This window comes from Canis lupus, chromosome 21 (genome assembly GCF_003254725.2).
Source record: "Canis lupus dingo isolate Sandy chromosome 21, ASM325472v2, whole genome shotgun sequence".
Taxonomy (NCBI): Eukaryota; Metazoa; Chordata; class Mammalia; order Carnivora; family Canidae; genus Canis; species Canis lupus.
Window position 1 is genome coordinate 39,897,474 of NC_064263.1, and position 21,397 is coordinate 39,918,870.

The following is a 21,397-nucleotide window of genomic DNA, read 5'->3' on the forward strand; positions in this document are numbered from 1 at the left end:
CACATGCTATTGCTCTGGGACCAAGATATATACAACACCAACTAGTAACAACAGTTGTACAGTATATTATTAAAACTACCATATAGCAACTTTAGTGGGGGAAATGAGTGACTTACCAATTATATTTCCTTTAAAAGCATCATGCCAATAGAAGATACACAGGGATACTTAGGGCAAAAACCCTATCTTGGAACTCATTGATCTTATGTTTATCTATGCCAAGACTTTCAGCAGGAAATTCAGATTTTTGCCAAGAAATACATGTGCCTTAGATGTATAAGCTCGGCATGAAATGGAAATCCAACCTGCCTGGACAGTGGTTCTCTGGTGCATCCATACTCCTACCCATCTGCCAGAGGGGCTTTATGATTCCCCACAAGATGGTTTGCCAGTTTGGGGGTATAGGTGCCAATTTAAAAAATATATTTTTTAAAATACATAGTTTAAAAGTGTAACTACATTTTTATAATCATATTTTCTTATTTCCAGTTAACATAAATTAGGTTTTCATATTTTACTCAATTGAGAGAGTATTTCACATTATTAAAGATGCAATTAATGGCTTTTGCCTTTTCAATATTTTTCCTTAAAATTAAAAATCACCTAAAATTCTGCTTGCTAAAAGCTACTCATTAAATTGTAAATGTATTACCTATTTCCAAAGAGCCTAACATAGTCATGCATGGAGTATATGATCAGTAAATAAAAACTTACCTTAGATAGCAACTTATTAGTTTAAAATGGCTATGAAAAGTTTATCACTTTCAGATGACATCTTTTTTTCCAAAATATTTTTTTTACCCAAAAACACACTAAATAAATACACTATATGATATCTTGATGTTACACTTCCAGGCAAAAATAGTCATCAGTTTATGCAACAACATAATAACTCCTTGTCAGAGAATATCATGCGGGAAAATTTGCATTGTATACCACGTTTAGAGGACTCAAAAGTTCTGCATTGCTAGTAAAGAATGAAAAGGTAGCATCTTGTACGACTTTTATTTTTTTTAAAGATTTATTTATTTATTTATTTATTCGTGATAGACATAGAGAGAGAGAGGCAGAGACACAGGAGGAGGGAGAAGCAGGCCCCATGCAGGGAGCCCGACATGGGACTCGATCCCAGGACTCCAGGATCGCGCCCTGGGCCAAAGGCAGGCGCTAAACTGCTGAGCCACCCAGGGATCCCCCTTGTACGACTTTTAAAATGTGCTGTAATTTCATATTAAGTTAATGTGAAGGCAAGATAATCAGGAACCCCTAAAAGGCTAAAAACATTGATGGGGAAAGTGGTGCAGAAAGAATAACATATTTTCCAAAAAATGAATACCTTACACTCCTCCTCCACCAACCATTGTCAATTCTTTTCTTCCTTTGGCAAGCACAGTAAACCTTTATTACTTAATAGATTATGTATAATCTATTTACTTCTAAATGTCATCTATTATTTATATAAATTTTTTTCATTGTTCCTTAAATGATACATTTTTCTATCTGGGAAAATATTTGGGTATTTTGCATTAAGATGAAATATAATTTTTACCACTAAATTAATTTTTTATTTTATAGATTTTCACTAAGCAACAGAATTTTCAGAAACAAATTAACATCTTTAAGCATGGGATAGGTGTACTTTATTCAAAGTTTCAAAAGATATCACAGACCTAGAGAAGAAAGGAATTAATTAATATCAACTGAGCATCCCAAATTTATCAGGTACTGTTCCTGGTAAACATACGTTAGTTAGTTCATCAACCCTTTCAATAACCATATGATACAAGTATTGTTATTCTCTTTTCTGAAGATGAGAAAACTGAGACTTAATGTAAAATGAAGTGTTCAAAATTCACACAACTAGTAAGTAGCAGAGTCAGAATTAAAATTAAATGTTACAAAACCCAATGGTCATTTCTTTGTGTTCATCTTAATTTCATTTCTCATAAGCACTGAACAAAATCAACAACTCCCTCCTTGAAACACTGATCTCTCTTGGCTTCCAAAAACTATACTCTCCTGGTTTATTCCATTCTCACTACTACTTCCTTTTAGCCTCCACTCTTTAATCTACTTCTTCTACCTGACTTGTAAGTTCTAGATTTCCTCAGAACTCAAGCCAGACCTTTGAAATTTGTCTCTTCTCTTGGATCATTTCATTCATTCCCTTGAATTTAAATACTATCCTTATGTTCATGACTCCCAAGCATGTACCTCTATCCCTGACATACATGAATTTCAGGTTTAAATACCTAATTGTCTAATTTCTTTAAATCACCACCTGAACAAGTCAAAGACATTATAAACTTAATGTGTCCAAAGAAGAATCCAAAAAAGAAATCATGATACCTACCCACCCAAATCTGTCCATCTTTCCCCACCAAGTAAATAGAAATTCTGTCCAAAGTTGTTCAAGCCAGAAACCTAAGAGCCATCTTTTATTCCTTCCTTTCCATCATCCTCAATATCCAATCCATCAGCAAATCCAGTTGTTTCCTCTCATAAAATATATCTTAAATTACTCCACATCTCTCCGTCTCCATCACTACCACTTTAACCCAAGTCCTCATTATTTCTCACCTAGACTATGCAACAGGTTTACTTCTAATCTTAAACCTCCTCTAATCACTTCCCCAGACTGTAATAAAAGGGGGCTTCTTAAAACATTAAATCAATCACCATTGCACTTCGGATAAAATCAAAAGTCCATTACCATGATCTATAAAACTCTGCCTATCTTTCCAATCTCATCTTATGCTACTCTCTTCTCTTTCACTACAATCTAATTCACACTGGTCTCCTTTCAGCATCCAGAACACACCAAGCTTTTTCCAGCTTCAAGCCCTTTTCATATGCTGTTCCCTTTACCTGAAACACATTCCCATTAGTTACCTAGCCAGCAATTTCTCATCCTTGAGTCACTAACTCAAAGAGATAATCCCAAGCTACACTGTCAAGAGTCCCTTGTTTCCTTATGGTACTTATTATATTTTGTAATTGTTTTATGCATTCTATCTTTTGTTGTCATCTACCAAAATAGAACATAAGTTCCATAAAGGTTGAGGCCAATTAACTTATTTATGTTGTTAATTAATATTTTCAGTGCCTGGCACAAAATAGCTCTCAATAAATATTTGCTGCATGAACAAAAACCAGGTGTGTCTAATTCCAAACCTCTCATTTGACAAATATCAAAACTGAGATACAGAAAGAGAAGTGATTTGCCCAAGGACACACAATAATAAGTGACACACCCACAATGTCTCCAGGTTTTCTGATTTGTGATTCAGGCTTTTTCTTACATATTACATTGTCTTATGCTGATAGCCCTAACCGAAAATTCACCTAACAACTTTCCCACACAGTGACCAAAATACCAGTACAAACTTTTGCAACCATATACAAAACAAAGCCTTTGGTTGTCGAAATCTTTTACATAATTATTACTATTTATAAATGAAATATTTGAAAATATAGATAAATTGTTTTCTGTTTGACATTACATAAACCATTTACAATATAAACAAAAAAATATTTAATATGGATAACACATTTAGAATAAACTTTCTTAGGGAAATCGACTTTGTTCCTAAAAATTCACTGCTTTCTCAATAGCTAATAATTCTCTAAGATTCACATAAAATATGAAACTCATAATTTTGAAACAAGCAAAATACCAATAATTAATAATTACCACTGATGAAAGAAGAAACAATCAAACCCAGGAATCCTAGGCTGCCGACTTCCAGAATCTAATCACTGGTCAGCAAAGAACTTGCCATGTTATCTATTTACTCAGTCATGAATCAGTGCATTCTCCAGCTCCTTTTGTTCCTTCAGAACTCAAATCTGATAAACTACAAAACCATCTCAAGCTGCTCTTGTCAACACCTGGTGACTGATAGAGGAAACTTTGATCCAACTTTTCTTTACCAACTTTTTACTTCTCTATTAAGCACAAGGTATCCACACTCACTATTCCATCTACTTGTGTATATGTTTTTAATTTTCATAATAAAAGGTTAGGGAAAAAAAGCTCTGTCATTAACCATTTAGTCCTTAAAAATACCTGTGTTTCCATCCATCTCATCATCTAAAAAATTCTACCTAATTTTTCAAAAGTATTAGGAAAGATACAGATGCAGTGAAATGCCGGGACACCTGCACCCCAATGTTTATAGCAGCAATGGCCACGATAGCCAAACTGTGGAAGGAGCCTCGGTGTCCAACGAAAGATGAATGGATAAAGAAGATGTGGTTTATGTATACAATGGAATATTACTCAGCTATTAGAAATGACAAATACCCACCATTTGCTTCAACGTGGATGGAACTGGAGGGTATTATGCTGAGTGAAGTAAGTCAGTCGGAGAAGGACAAACATTATACGTTCTCATTCATTTGGGGAATATAAATAATAGTGAAAGGGAATATAAGGGAAGGGAGAAGAAATGTGTGGGAAATATCAGAAAGGGAGACAGAACGTAAAGACTGCCAACTCTGGGAAACGAACTAGGGGTGGTAGAAGGGGAGGAGGGCGGGGGGTGGGAGTGAATGGGTGACGGGCACTGGGGGTTATTCTGTATGTTAGTAAATTGAACACCAATAAAAAATAAATTAAAAAAAAAGGAATAATAAAATATTTTAATTTTTTTACTTTTAGTTTTAGAATAGTAATTACTGCAAAGGACAAATATTTCAGGTATATTGTAGTTCAAATAGGTTTATATGGACTCTCCTAGTGAATGAGACATTATACAGCATTGTTCTATTGAAAAAAAAGAGTCTACTTCCTTGGAACTTTTTGCTTGATTTCCAACTTCCCTAAAGTTACTCTGCTAAACTTTTCATTTAAAAAAAAAAAAGATTTATTTATTCATGAGAGACACAGAGAGAAAGAGGCAGAGACACAGGCAGGGGGAGAAGCAGGCTCCATGCAGAGAGCCCAATGCAGGACTTGATCCTGGGATTCCAGGATCACACCCTGAGCCAAAGGCAGGCACTAAACCACTGACCCACCCAGGGAACCCTCTGCTAAACTTTCAAAGTTTGTCTTAGTTCATTCAGACTGCTCTAACAAAAATACCATAGACTGGGTGGTTTAAACAACATTATTTTTCAGTTCTGGAGACTAAGAAATCCAAGATCAAGGCCCTGGTAGATTCAGTGTCTAGTGAGAACCACTAATTTCCTACTTCATAGATGGCTGTCTTTTTGCTGTATCTTCACATGGTGGAAAGGGGAAAGGGAACTCTTCCGTTCTCTTTTAAAAGGACAATTAAAAATTTCACAAAGTTCCCACTTCCAAATACTATCATGTTAGAGATTAAGTTTCAACATATGAATTTCAGGGACATAAACATTCAGTCTATAGCAAAGTCCTTTTCATATAATCAATCATGCTCATTGTTTTTCCCTCATAAAAATTTTACAGTTAATATATTTCCTTTTTTATTCACCTACCAGTTGTTCCGAATGTTGTATCATTTAATTTTCATCCATCAGTTATATCTCTTGCTGCTGTTCATTAATAGGCAATTTACCTCAGAATATACTGGACTTCTATGGGCTTCAAGGCTCTATGTTTTATCATTTAGAATCTAGCAAAATAGTCCTGTTGGAAAAATTTCAGAAAATGAATTTCAGTAATAGAGTTCAGGGCTCTTTCTTCCTTTAGAAACTTGAAATCCTACTATATCTCAAAACATAGACTAACAACTCACTATTAGTATGCATTACAGTGAAATACCGCTAAAAGCATGAGTGAATCATATCCACTTGGTACAGCATGGAGCACCCTCCCATTCTATCATGGAAAGCCCCAAATCTGTGTTGTCCAGTATGGTAGCCAATAGCAATCTGTGGTTTATTGGGCGCTGGAAATGTGATCACCCCCAAGTGAGATGTGCTAGAATATAAACACTGGATTTTTTTACACTTGGTAAAAATAGATAAAGTAAAATATCTCAATAATTTTTATCTTGGTTACATATTGAAATGATACTATATTGATATACTGTAAAAATACATTATTAAAATTAATTTCATCTATTTTTTTCTTTTTTTTAGCATGACTATTAAAAAATCTTAAGTTACATACATGACTCAGATTTGTGGCTCAGTATATTTCTATAGGATAGCACTGATCCCGTTGCAGTTAATAGAGTTCTATTATATCTAGACTGTTTATTTCTCCTCCTCTTACAAAGGACTAAATTCTTCTCATGATGATAATGATGACGATGTCAACACCTTAAATTTTACCAAGTACTCTCAAATATATGACCTCGTTTGATCCTCTTGATCTACTTTGATTTAGTATCTCTCTCTACATCAACTCAAACCATCATCAATCTAGAATCACTGAATTTTTGTGATATTTTGATTAGGGAAAATCTATTTTCCAGAATTGAATTAAAAATAGAACAAAAATATCATGACACTAGTAGATAAAGCCTTTGAGGACATCTAGGTTTCTACAGTGAACTTAGTTTTTGGTGTTTGTCTTTCCCAAAAGAAATAGCTTTTTATTAATGTGTTGTGGTGGGTGGATAGCCCACAGCAAGGTCCTTAAGTGAAAATGTATGCTTTCAATGAGAATTAGCAAAAAAAAAAAGGGGGGGGGAGGAAGGAGAAACATCATAGGAATAGATAATAAATACTAATCTCTCTGCTCAAAGCAGAAAGTACTATATTATTCAAGAATGTTATGACAGCTAAAGGAGTTTATTATTAGAACACTGCTTAGTTTAGCCAAGCAAGTAAAAAAAGAAAATGAAAACAACAGCTCGATGATTTTGAAGTTTTACTTTTTCCCACCACTCTCAGTTCTCTGAAGAAACAAAAATTAGCAAAAACTCAATTGCTTTTTCCTATATCAAATAATGAGTAGTGAGAAATTCCAGAGTCCTAGTCACCAAAGAGTAGGGCTATGATATTTTCAAAATAAGCATGAATAAGCCTAATCAGTGTTTACATACCAATTTTCTCCTGGGAAAATTCAAATTCTCCATATTAGAGATCAATTCATTCTGATAATCATAAAGGAACCATTAAATTCTATGGTCTGAGCAAATGGAAATATACATTTGTACACATACCTTGGAAAAGCTTTTCATATTATTTTCTACTCCTAAGCATATACCTAACAGTAATGTATGCACATTTTTTTCAAAAGACACACACAAAATCTTAAAGCAGCATTATTCATAGTAGCCCCAAACTGGAAACCCACAGGCTCAACAACAGGTGAATTCATACAGTGAAATACTATACAGAAATAAAATGAACCAAGCTCTTACATAATGACAGTGACGATTCTCACAATAACATTGTGTAAAAAAAAAAAAAAAAACTAGATGTAAAAGAATACATACTGTCTGGTTCTATTTAAATAAAGCTCATGTTAAAAACAAGACAACAAACCCAAATGGAGTCACTGATGCTAACCCCCCACATCACTAAACCAAGACTTAATTACAGGGTTTTATAAAGATTTTATTGGGGCGCGTGGGTGGCCCAATCAGTTGAGCAACTGACCCCTGGTTTCAGCTCAGGTCACGATCTCCTGGATTATGGGATTGTCAGGCTCAGTGGGGAGTCTGCTTGATATTCTCTTGTCTGCCCATCCCCACCCCACTCCTTTCTCTCTTTAAAATGAATAAATATTTTTGATAAATTTTTGTTTTTTTTATTTTTTTTATTATTATTTTTTTAATTTATGATAGTCACACAGAGAGAGAGAAAGAGAGAGGCAGAGACACAGGCAGAGGGAGAAGCAGGCTCCATGCACCGGGAGCCCGACGTGGGCCAAAGGCAGGCACCAAACCACTGCGCCACCCAGGGATCCCTTTTGATAAATTTTTTACAAAAGATTTTATTTATTTGAGAGACAGAGTACTGTGGGGGGAGTGGCAGAAGAACAAGCAGACTCCCTGTTAAGTGGGGAGCCTGATGCAGGGCTTGATCCCAGGACCCGGAGATCATGACCTGAGCTGAAGTCAGATGCTTAACCAACTGAGCCACCTAGGTGCCCTGAGTTAATTATAGTTTTGACTTCTCTCAGAAATGGAATCTTACACCAGCTAATCAAGAATCAACTGGTCAGCACTAGTGAGGTAATGTTAGACCTCTGCCATAGCCTAAAACAAAGTGACCCTGCCACAAGCAATCCAGCTTTTGCTGATAAAATATCCTTGTTCCTGTTCCCTTCAGCCTATAGTATAGAAGTCTTTCATTTTTTACAGCTTCTTGAAGCTCCATTGTATCCGCTAGATTGGATGTTGCCTGATTCAAATCGACTTTTACTCAAAGTCTTACAATTTTTAATGCCTTAATTTATATTTTAACAAAATAGGGAAAATCAATGCATGTTCTTAGAAATTAAGATAGTGGGGCAGCCCAGGTAGCTCAGCGGTTTAGCGCTGCCTTCGGCCCAGGGCCTGATCCTGGAGACCCGGGATGGAGTCCTATGTCGGGCTCCCTGCATGGAGCCTGCTTCTCCCTCTGCCTGTGTCTCTGCCTCTCTCTCTCTGTGCATCTCTCATGAATAAATAAATAAAATCTTAAAAAAAAAAATTAAGATAGCTATGTTTGGGGAAAAAGAGAATGTAGTCACTGGGAGGGAAAGAATATATTAAGGGAACTAAATATATTTCATTTCTTTACCTGGGCAGTGGTTATATAGATATACTCATTTTGTGACAATGAACTATACAATTATGCTTTGTGGACTTTTCTAGATGCCCATTATATTTCAATTAAAAAGTCGATGAAGGGGGTTAATTGGTACAAACTTCCAGTTATAAATAAGTCACAGGGCTGAAATGTACCTAATAGGGAATATAGTCAATAATATTGTAATAACTGTGGTGAGCATTTTATAATATATAGGGAATTGTTGAATCACTATATTGTACACCTAAAACTAAAATGAAAAAAAAATGTCAAATGTAGAAGCAGCAGATGCTATAATATTAAAAAACAAAGAAATTAAGCTCAAGAAAAAATTCTGTGGTCAAAAAAGAATTCTGTAGTATCCTTTGTTTTACATTAGTAATTAAATAAAGACATCATTTGGAATTTTAAAATATTTGTTGAGATTACTTTTTAAAGAAAATTTTATCTTTAACATTACGTTCACGTTTTTTAAATTCACAGAATTACAGAGCTTTAGAGATGGAAGAAACAGAATAAACTATTTTGGCTCTGAGAGAGGTTGAGTGACTATGCCATGACTAAATTAATAGAAGTGATGGGACTAAATTTCAGAACTTCTGTATTACATTGCAGGACTTTTAAATTTTTTCAGTAGGGTTAGACTCCAGTAGAGAGATTTGGAATCCCTCTACAATCTCTATGGTCTATAATGCTAAAAGGACAAAATCTACAAGTCACTGAATGTCAGTTACTTATTTTTCCATTTCATTTATAATAAATAAATCATAAAACGAGAGTAAAGTTATAGCTAGCGTTTTGGTGAAGAATTTTATAAGAATTGGCAATCCATGTCCTTTTAACATTTTTTAAAAACTTACTATTTATGAAGACAGATATAAAACATTTGTGTTCAACCAAATACTGTATTAAAAACAGAATAGTCTTGGTGTATATTGCTTCTCTTTTCTTTTTTCTAACATGTTTGTAAATAAGTGTAAGAGCAACAAAATCAAGAGGTGTTGATCCCTGCGGGAAGTGCACCTACATTTGAGTTGCTAGCAATTTAGTTGCTAGCAATTCACAAGATTGAAGAATGTAACAACTTATTCTGTTTCCTCAGACTTTCAAACATGGCAATTCTTCTCTTTAATTTTAAGAAGCTATATTCTTCTGGTGCAGAAATTTAAAATAGACTATGCAGCAATATCCTTTTTATCTGGTCTTTTCCTGTTTAATTTCTTTTTTAAAAACTATTTTGTTTTGGAGGAGGGGAGGAAAGAGAGATCTAAGAAAAGCTTTCATAACAAGTTCAAAAGTATAAAGCCATTTCAAGCTCCAGACATTTGTAGCCTTTATTTCTTCAGTCCTTGAAAAGGCTTTTTAAATGTTAACAGCTAGGATAGGACTGCTTTCCTATACCGATATCCCAGGCTTCCTTTCCTTTGTAGTCTTGGATTCTTCCCCCCACCCTTAATTCCCCAATAACCTACATGCCAGCTTCTTCTTCTTTTTTAAAGTAGGCTCCACCCTGGATGTGGAGCCCAACACAGGGCTTGAACTCACAACCCTGAGATCAAGACCTGAGCTGAGATTGAGTCAGATGCCTAATCCACTGAACCACCCAGGTGCCCCTATCAGCTTCTTTTTTAAAAACAAAACAAAAACAAACAAGAGATTTCACCATGAAGTGTATATAGGCAGACTTCCAAGATTCCAGAGTGGCTACCTTTTATAAAGTATTCACATTTTTGCTTTAATTTCTTCTACACTTGGTAATTTTGTATATCTATTTAACATGTTGTCATGTTAAAAATAATGACATGTCACCTACTAAGTAATTGCAGTTGATAGCTAACAAGAACCCCCTCTCCTTAGAAATGCTGAAATACAATCTATAAAAACGAAATGTCAAAAAGGTGCTCACTTATATACTTTTAAGTTAAAACTAAAAAGGCGTAAATCAATATATACTATTAGCCTATTTTAGAAAAAAAATTACATACATACCAAAAATAAGTCTGAAACACTGTATTCCAAGGTCTTAACGGTGATTATTTCTGGATGGTGGGACCATAAAATGCTTTTATTTATAATTTTTCTTCTTGCTTATGAATATATTTTATTATTTTTGTATTATTTTAAAGATTTTATTTATTCATGAGAGACACAAAGAGAGAGGCAGAGACATAGGCAGAGGGAGAAGCAGGCACCCTGCAGGGAGCCCAATGTGGGACTCAGTCCTGGGACCCCAGGATCACACCCTGAGCAGAAGGCAGACAATCAACCACTGAGCCACCCAGGCGTCCCCTTATGAATATATTTTAATTCACCTTATATGTACATTCATTGTTTGTGAAAATATTATTCTTAGTCTAAAAAAATAAGTGCTGTTTTATTATTTTTCAGTATATATATGGGTACTTCTTAAAAATTTGTATGTATTTATATTTAACTCTATCTGCGTTATATAAGTAGATAAAAATTCTAAAGTATAATTTCCAAAATGATAAAATCATGATTCTTATGTAAATATAAAAAGAACATGAATCAAAATGTTAAGTGTCAGATTTGATTTCCTTATTAATTAATGAGGAAATCAGAAAGAAGTGAAAATCAATTCATAATAGAATTTGACTTATAAAGATTTATATTTTCTCCTGGACAAAATCCATTTGTATTGCTGAGAATAGGAATCATTTGCAGTTTTATAGGTTAAAAAATGTTTGCAATGTTCTCAGTTATTTACAATTTAACTTTTATCCCTACAGAGTTGTAAAATAGCCTTGTCAATCAAAGATGATCCAAACTGTACACTCATTTAGAACCAGATAAACCTTTCAGAGTCCCTAGACATTCAGCATTCCCTTGAAGGAAACCCATTAATCACTTTCATCCATGCCCAAGTCTGGCAAATTTTCCAGATATATTTTATGAATTAGTAAACTGAATTAAAACTGTTACAATTAAAATGTAAATTCTTTGAAGGCAGAAAAATAGTGTCTCTTTCCTACTTATGCCCTAGAAACGTTTAGTAAAGTGTTCTAAACTTAATATATATATAATCAAGGTATATCACAAAGTATTTGAGGTAGTACAAACTTTAGAAACTTCAAACTAGGGGCACCTGGGTGACTCAGCAGGTTAAGCATCTGCCTTAGCTCGGTCATAATCCCAGGGTCCTGGGATGGAGTCCCGCATTGAGCTCCCTGATCAGCAGGAAGCTTGCCTTCTCTCCGGCTCCCCCTGCTTATGCGCTCACTCTCTTTCTCTTTGTGTGTGTCAAATGAATAAATAAAATCTCTTATTCTTATTTGTTTTAAAGATTTTATTTATTTATTCATGAGAGACAAAGACAGAGAGGCAAGAAATAAGCAGAGGGAGAAGGAGGCTCCCTGCAGGGAGCCTGATGTGGGACTTGATCCTGGGAACCCAGGATCATGACCTGAGCCAAAGACAAGTGCTCAACCACTGAGCCACCCAGGTGCCCCTGAATAAATAAAATCTTTAAAACAAAACAGAACAAAAACTTCAGACCAGCTTAAATGATTGCACATTAGTAAATTATAAAAAAATCATGAAATACTACTACAAAATAGGAAAACCTGTGCAAGAAATTATGAGTAATTTATAGGAATATAAATTAAAGAATATAAAATCAGAATTGCAACCATAAATGTCCATTTAAAAAAAAAAGCTGTCAAAAGAAAGCATGATCAACTCTGAGCTTTTCTATCAGTAACTTCCGAAGTTGAGAAAATCTCAAGGGAAAAAATATCTTAAAACAGAAAATTCCATCTACTAAACTAAATTTCCCTCTCAGAGAACTAAGAAATGATTGTCATCATCTGAATTTTATAATTGAACTAAATCCAAATCATAGAAGCATAGTTTGATGAAGAAACTGAGGTCCAAAGAACTTCAGTGACTCTCCATCTTCACACAATTACTTATTCAACAACACTTGTTAACATAAAAATTATAGTTCACAGTAGTCCTTATGTTATATAAAACTGAATCATAAACACAAAAGTACTTTGAGAATTACTGGACACAGTAATGAATGACTGAATTAGTAGACACAAGCACATTGAGGAAGTCCTTGATTTTTTTTAGATTGCTTCTCCCTTTGCCTATGTCTCTGCCTCCCTCTCCTTTCTCTCATGAATAAATAAAATCTTAAAAAAAAAAGAAAAGAAAAGAACTCTTTCTTGGAACTAAGCATCTCCAATTTGCAAGAAATGTATTATTGTCAAGTTTTCACTAAATAAAGATTAAAGATTATACCATGTGAGTTAACTTTATGTGTAGCACCAATACATAGGGATTAAGAGCACAAATACTACAGCCAGACCTAATTCCAGATATGTGATCTTTCTGGACTTATATAAAGCCTTTAGTATATATAGCCATTAGTATCCTTGATAGTTTACACACTTCATCTTCTGTCACAAAACCACTCAAAAGATTTGGTTTCAAAACTGAAACCACTAGGATGGCAATAACCAAAAAGATAGGTAACAACTGTTGGCCAGAGTATGGAGAAATCGGCCCCTTCATACATTGCTAGTGAGAATGTAAAATGATACAGCCACTTTGGAGAACAGTCTGATGGTTCCTCAAAAAGTTAACCATAGAGTAATCATATGACCCAGCATATACCCATGAGAACTTAAAACATGTTCACACAAAAACCTATACACAAATGTTCATAGCAGCATTATTCATAATAGACAAAATGTGGAAACAACCCAAATATCCAAGAAGTGATGAATGCATAAACAAAATGTGGTATATCCATATAATAGAATCTTATTCAGCCATAAAAAGGAATAAAGTACTGATATGTGCTACAACATGGACGAACCCTGAAAATAGTATAGGTGAAAGAAATCAGTCACAAAAGATCACGTGTTGTATATCATTTACATGAAATGGCTAGAATAAGCAAATCTATATGGACAGAAAGTAGATTAGTGGTTGTCTAGGGCTGGGGTCAATGGGAGGAAAATAGAGTGCTTATGGATACAGTGTTCCTTTTTGGGGTGATAAAAATGCTATAAAATTGATGGTAGTAATGACTGCACAACTCTGAGACTATATTTAAAAAAAACATTTGGGGCACCTGGCTGGCTCAGTCGGTAGAACATGTGAGTCTTCATCTCAGGGTAGTGATTTTAAGCCCCACATTGGACATGGAGCCTACTTAAAAATAACAACACATATTTATTTGTGTATTTTAAGTAGGTGAACTATGTAGTACATGAATTATATCTCAATAAAGCTGTTATTTTAAAAGGCTGAAGGCATATGCCCAAACATTATTGTTGTTTTGTTTTTAAGATTTTATTTATTTATTCATGAGAGACACAGAGAGAGAGAGGCAAAGACATGGGCAGAGGGAGAAGCAGGCTCCATGCAGGAAGCCCAATGTGGGACTTGTTCCCAGACTCTGGGATCATGCCCTAAGCCTAAGGCAGACGCTCAACAGCTGAACCACCTAGGCGTCCCCCAAACATTATTGTTGGAAAATATATGTGATATAAAAACTGATGCAATAACCATAATCTGCACCTAAACCATAAATGATACTATCCCGGAATTGAGGGAAGAATAGAACAAAAGGAGAGGAGTGAAATTCCTCCCACAGGTAGGGAGTCATGAGACATTGAGATATTGTTTTACTCTTGGTTAGGGTAAAAACTAAAACATGGCCATTAATAACATTAAAACAAAACAAAATATATATCCTCCAAATCACTAGAAAAAATAAATTAGAAGGAATTACACTTACAAGTTAACAGTGCTCACCTCAGTACTAGGACAGTATGATTTTTATTATTTCTTCTTTATACTTGCTTTTCCACATTTTTACAATGGGTTTATTTTATCTTTGTATGAGTCTGCTTACCTGTGACTCTGGATTTTTTCAAACCCAATTTAATTTACTTATGCATTCATTTATGGTTAACTTCTTAATAGGCTAGTAAGTCCGACAACTTAAAATTCAAAAGATAAAGTATGGTGAAAAGACTCCCTCTCACCGTTGTACCTCAGGTCCCCAGCCACCACCACTCCAAGCATGGAATCTATAAATATTATCAGTTTCTTGGGTATATTTGTGGAAATATTTTATGCATATATATTGACTCTTATCCATCTTTTTAATACAAATACAGTGTAATAGTACACTGTTCTGCACTTCGCTTTTTTTATTCAACAATATGTCTCTCATAAGTACTTTAAAAATTTCCTTTTTTTTTTTTTTTGCTGTTTTATTTTACTTTATTTTTTTTCATCATGATAAGTATACTCCTTAATCCCCATCACCTATTTCACCCATCCTCACCACCAACAACTTCTCCTTTGGTAACTATCAGTTTGTTCTCCATAGTTAGATTCTGTTTCTCAACAAATGTGGGTAAGAATGTGGACAAAGGGGAACCCTCTTCATTGCTGGTGGGAATGCAAGCTGGTGCAGCCACTCTGGAAAACAGTGTGGAAGCTCCTGAAGTAGTTAAAAATAGAGCTACCCTACAATCCAACAATTGCACTACTGCCTCAAAGATATAATAGATGTAATGAAACAATGGGACACCTGCACCCCAACGTTCACAGCAACAATGTCCACAACACCCAACTATGGAAGGAGCCTTGGTGTCCATCAACAGATGAATGGATAAAGACGATGTTATATATATACATATATATATACATATATATATACACATACAGGGATCCCTGGGTGGTGCAGCGGTTTAGCGCCTGCCTTTGGCCCAGGGCGCGATCCTGGAGACCCGGGATCGAATCCCACATTGGGCTCCCGGTGCATGGAGCCTGCTTCTCCCTCTGCCTATGTCTCTGCCTCTCTCTCTCTCTGTGTGTGTGACTATCATAAATAAATTTTTAAAAATTTTTAAAAATATACATGCAATGGAATATTACTCAGCCATCACAAAGGATGAATACTTACCATTTACATCAATGTGGATGGAACTGGAGGGTATAATGCTGAGTGAAGTAAGTTCAGAGAAAAACAATTATCAAATGGTTTCACTCCTATGTGGAATATAAAAAATAGTAAAAGGGACCATAAGGGAAGGGGGAGAACTGAGTGAAGAAAAATTAGAGAGGAAGACAAACCATGAGAAACTCCTAACTCTGGAAAACAAATAAAGGGTTGGAGGAGGGGAGATGAGTCAGGAGACAGGGTAACTGGGTGACAGGCATTAAGTATGGCATGTGATATGATGAGCACTGTGTGTTATACTATATGTTGGCAAACTGAATTTAAACTTTTTTTTTTAAAGATTTTATTTATCTATTCATGAGAGACACAGAGAGAAAGAGAGGCAGAGACACAGGCAGAGGGAGAATCAGGCTCCATGCAGGGAGCCTGACATGGGACTCGATCCCGGGTCTCCAGGATCACACCCTGGGCTGCAGGCAGCGCTAAACCGCTATGCCACCAGGGTTGCCCTTGAACTTAAATTTTAAAAAGAGTCTGTTTTTTGGATTATCTTTTTTTCTTTGCTCCTTTATTTTGTTTCTTAAAATCCATATATGAGTGACATCAAATAGTACTTGTCTTTCTCTGGCTAATTTATTTTGCTTAGCATTATACTCTCTAGATGTATTCATCTTGTCGCAAAGGGCTATTATATATAAATATAAATATAAATACAAATACACACACACATCCCATATCTTCTTTATTCATTCATCCATCCATCAATGGACATTCATCCATCAATGGACACTTGGGTTGCTTCCATAGTTTGGCTGTTGTAAGTAATCCTGCAATAAACATAAGATTCGTGAATACCTTTGAATTATTGTTGTTGTATTTTTGGGATTCAGTTGTGCAATTACTGGATAATAGGGTAGTTCTATTTTTAATTTTTGAGAGTTTCCTGTCCTTTAAATGGCTACATGGTGATCTATTTACCATAATTTATTTAGCCAGTCTCATATTGACAGATCATTTTTATATTTGGCAAAAACAACAAAGTAATTTTGGAGAATTAACTAAAATGTTCTCAAATTTCTCCCCTGCCCCCAAAAAAGGTATCACCGTTGATTTAAAGTCAGAAATTCCCTTTGACAACTACTGGAATATGGCTGCTTTTTGCATCTAAAGTCAGAAATTCCCTTTGACAACTATTGGAATATGGCTGCTTTTTGCAAATTAGAGAAACATATCAACAACTTTACTGAAGCAATTTTAGAAGCAAATACATTTTCCTTTTCCTTTTTATTCTCCATTCTTTAAATTTTCTAAGTATGTGTAATCAAGTCAATATTTACATCACAGTAAATATTTACAGTAACAACATGGCAAATGTGCACATCCCATGGCCAGAATGGGAATTCATCCCATCATCATCAACCATCATCAATCACAAATATTTTTTATACCCTGCCTTCAGGATTGTATGTTAGGCCCTTCAGTTCTCTTAATATGATGCCTTTATTTTTTTTTTTTTTTAAGATTTTATTCATTCATGAGAGACACACAGAGAGAGGCAGGCTCCCCATGGGGAGCCTGATGCAGGACTCGATCCTAGGATCCCAGATCACGACCTGAGCCAAAGGCAGAAGCTCAACTACTGAGCCACCAAAGCATCCCTATATGATGCCTTTAAAATCAGGTTTAAGATAAGTTTCACTCCCAATTAAACAACACATTCTTCAAATAATTTTCCTTTGGCTTCAATGATATGCAACTCACCTTGTTCTACATCAATCTTTTGATCTCAGGCTCTGCCTACCTTTAACTGTTTTCTTTTTATTCCTTTTCCAAGGACCTCTCTTCTATGTGATCACTGAGTAAGTTCAGTCACTCCCATCATCTCTAGATTGGAGATTTCCAAATTTATGGCCTTTCCTAACTTTGAAGTCCTTATTTCTAACTGCCTACTAGACAGGTCTATTTGGTGACCCACTAATACCTTAAATATAATATGTCTAAAATAAAAAAATTCATTATCTTACCATGTAAACTTGCTCCTCTCTGACCATATCCATTCATATAATACAATGAAAATTTACTGAGTCACGGTTTATATACAAGTTATGATGCTAATCTTAGATTCTACTCAAAAGATTCTTTGACAGTCTAGAATACCCAGTAAGACTTGTATTTTTGTTCATACTTCTATTATAGCACATATATTTTTATTTAACTAGCAATGACAGACTAACCAAGATAAACAAAAGGTAGCACGGAAAATAAGAACAGAGAATCAAAATATAGACCCTTAATTATAGGCTAATTATATCAACTTAATTCTGTACAAAATGGGAGCTCTGGGCAGTTTTTGAGCAGGAGTCTCTATTCCATTTTCAGATGATGAGTCTGGCTATGATACATAAAATGGATTTAAGTGGAAAACTATTAGGCATGGGAAAAGGTTACTATAAATCTATGAAAGGATTTGAACGTGAACACACATAGTTTCAAACTGATGGCTTTGATCAGCCTATAGAGTTCTGTCTCAGAATATCCTTCTGTGCTTGTCGGGTTTCAGTTTCACAGGACACTAACCATTCCTGAATACATGAACTGCTTCCACAGCATTTCATCTGTAACTTTCTTGTGCCACTTAGTCATCCCTCCCCCACCAAGCTATAAATTCCTCAAGGTAAGAGATTATACATACTTATTTTTAGTTTTCTTCAAATTTAGCACACTGACGCATACTAAGCTGCCAATATAAGTGTTGAGTTATACTGGCACAGTGGAAAGTGCACAGGTTTTTGGTGTTAGACACATTTAAGGACCAAATCCCAGATTAGCCATTCACTCATTAGCTATATGATCATGAGCAAGCATTTAACTTTTCTTAAAACTTCATCATGTATAAAATAAAAATCCTTGCAAATTGTTGTGAAGCACCTAGCAACACACATGATGCATAGTGGATATTCAATAAATAGTAGTTAGAACTTTGGCTCCAGGAATTTTTTTTCAGCCTCAGATAAAGCAGTAGCAAGTTTTTTGTACAGAGCATATTTATCAGAGCTTTTATGTCTTCTTTAGGTTTGTTAACTACATTGTTATGATTCTCTTGGCTGAAGGGAAACAAACATTTATGAATGCCTATTACATGCTAAAGTACTGGGTACATAAAAAATGAAGAAGGCATGGTCAGGAAAGTATTTCCAAGTCCTATGAGGAACAGAGCCTCCTCTCATTGTCTTTACTATCTAATAAAGAAGAATATTGCTTAAAAAATAATAATAAATAAATAAAAAATAAAAAGAACATTGCTAAGTTTCTAGGATGTATAGGAGGTACCACTCTGTTACATTATATAATTTCATACTTCATTAATTGAAGTACTAAAAAAAGTTACTACTCTGTGGCACCTATTGTGCTGGAAGATACAGAAACAAAAAATTCAGATGAACAGTTGTTGGAGTGCCTTGGTGGCTCAGTTGGTTAAGCAGTTAAGTGTCTCTTGATTTCAGCTCAGGTCATGATCTCAGGGTTGTGAGATCAAGCCCCCACATGGGGCTGCACACTGGGCATGGAGCCTGCTTCAGATTCTCCCACTGCCACACACACACACACACACACACACACACACACACACCCCACCCCTAAATGGAACAGGTGTACAGAGTATCTTCTTGTTTTTACAGAACAAGGAGGAAGGGTATTACTGAGTTTCTGTGCCATTTATGAATTTCTATTGCACTATAATTTCACCCTTACCTATACAGCCTTCTGTAACGAAACTGAGTAAAATTTCTTAGAATGATCCAGTCTTTTTTATTTCCTATGTTACTTTTTGGCTTGTGATCTTGATTTACGATAACTTGAAGATTTAATCATCCAGGTGCCAACAATTCTGGTAAAGAAATAAAAGGTTGCTAGCTCATTAAACTCATCTGAACATTAGTTAATTTAAGTTAGTACTATTTAGTAACTACTAACCTTATTGATAGTCCTTTTTTATTCCTGAATTCTTTCAGCAATTCAAAATTATCTATTCAGTCACCTCATTTATTTCTTAATAAAGCCAAGTTCTAAATTGTATGTTTTTATAGTCTGTCAAACCCTTTGGATGTGAACCATAGTCAATCCTAGAAGATTCTGTAACGTAACTGTAACTTCATTGTAATTACATCTACAGAATCTTTGTAGAATCAATACACAAAATATTTTAATTCATAGTAATCAGCAAGTAACCATTCCCCCAAAATACTTCTCCTCATGGATTTCTTCTTCTTGATTTTATTCTTACCACAGAACTAATTGATTAAGGTGCCCTTGTTTGGTCATAAAATACAACTCTGAGATTTTTTTTTTTCATATGATCGTAATCAGCATTGTTATTCCTTTGCTTCCAAACTTAAGGAGAATTTGAATATATGACCGTATACATTAAATAAAGACCAGTCTTCCACTAGTCAGTTCTGTAAATGGTACCAAGATCATCTGAAATCTAGCGCAGTAAAAGTATCTCTACACAGGCAGTCAAAACTACAGAAATTGCTACATTCAGAAGCTGATAGTGAAACAGCTTCACAGGCAGGCTGCTCTCCTCACCAAAATGTACACTAAATCTATCCTGTCATACCATTTTCTGATTTTTGCGCAAAAATTTATTTTTTATTTTTTATTTTTTTGTGTGATCAAAGTCAGTCAGAAACTTCAGAATACATAAGGACAAGAATCCTGACAGAATGTTAGGGCTGAAGGAACACAGGTTCAGGACTGGTTTAAAAAATCACCGATCTTGATGTTGCATGAATGAATCTCTAACATCGGAGTACAACCTTTAGACACAGCACTTTCTGAGTAGAGTAGCGGCTGCGGGGGGGGGGGGGGGGTGGAGTGAAGAGAATGGGGAAGGACTCCTCGATGGGTAACTGACCTTCCTTTGAGGTGACGAAAAGGTCTTGGAAATAGAGGTGATGGTTGCACAGCATTGTCAATGTACCGGATGCCACTTAATCATACACCGTAATACCGTTAATTTTACTTTATGTGGATTTCACCTCAATTCAACAAAAACTTTTGAGGAAAATTAAAAGATACAGAGCCTTCTGGCTGAAACGGACTCCTCTTGGTGGAGGCCCCGAAAGTACCATTGCCCATATACCAGCAGGGAGGTCGGTTAGGGTCACTCCCACTTCACAAAAAGCTGTGTCAACAATTTACAGATTTCCCTCAGGTGGACCCTGGTTTTAATAACAGCCAATTAACCGGAACCATATTGAACTCATTTCGGTGAGAACGAGAAAGCGGCAAAATATTCATTAATCTTCTAGAAAGCCGCATTGCCGGTCATCTAAAAACCCCTGAAGAATAATAGAGAACAGGAGGGTGGGAAACAGTAGAAGCCATATTTTTTTTTTTTTAAGGTTTTTGTCGCGGGGGGGGGGGGGTGAAACGGTACCAGGGAGGATTCAATAATCTTCAAACATTACATTTAAAACTAGGTGCTTAACTACGACAGACGCCTCTATCAGTCGCGCAGCATCTCACAGCGAAATGCCCGTTTCTGTGGCGACGAAGCCTCTAAGCCGCTTTCTGTGGCGACGAAGCTCTACACGAACGCTCACCGCCATAACCATCCGCGGGAAAGCTCCCTCCACCGGCCGAAGAAGGCGGAGCTTTAGAGGGCACTCCCGCCACGCAGCGCGATCTGCGCCGCTGAGCCTCCTGGGAATTGTAGTTTCCGTTCCCCGGCTCATCCCTCTTGTGCAGATCGGTATGAGGTGAGCCCGA

The 21,397-nt window shown here is 35.6% G+C and overlaps 1 protein-coding gene across 1 annotated transcript in view; it reads right to left on the reverse strand.

Moving 5' to 3' along the window:
- The window catches only part of SOX6 (SRY-box transcription factor 6), a 665,863-nt gene extending 644,469 nt beyond the window's left edge, over positions 1-21,394 (reverse strand). The window contains exons 1-3 of the mRNA XM_049099117.1: positions 21,097-21,394; positions 19,376-19,511; positions 5,464-5,614 (exon numbers count right to left, since the gene is read on the reverse strand). The gene's annotated coding sequence lies outside the window, so the exon portion shown is untranslated. The remainder of the gene's footprint in view (positions 1-5,463; positions 5,615-19,375; positions 19,512-21,096) is intronic.
- Positions 21,395-21,397: the final 3 nt, after the last annotated feature.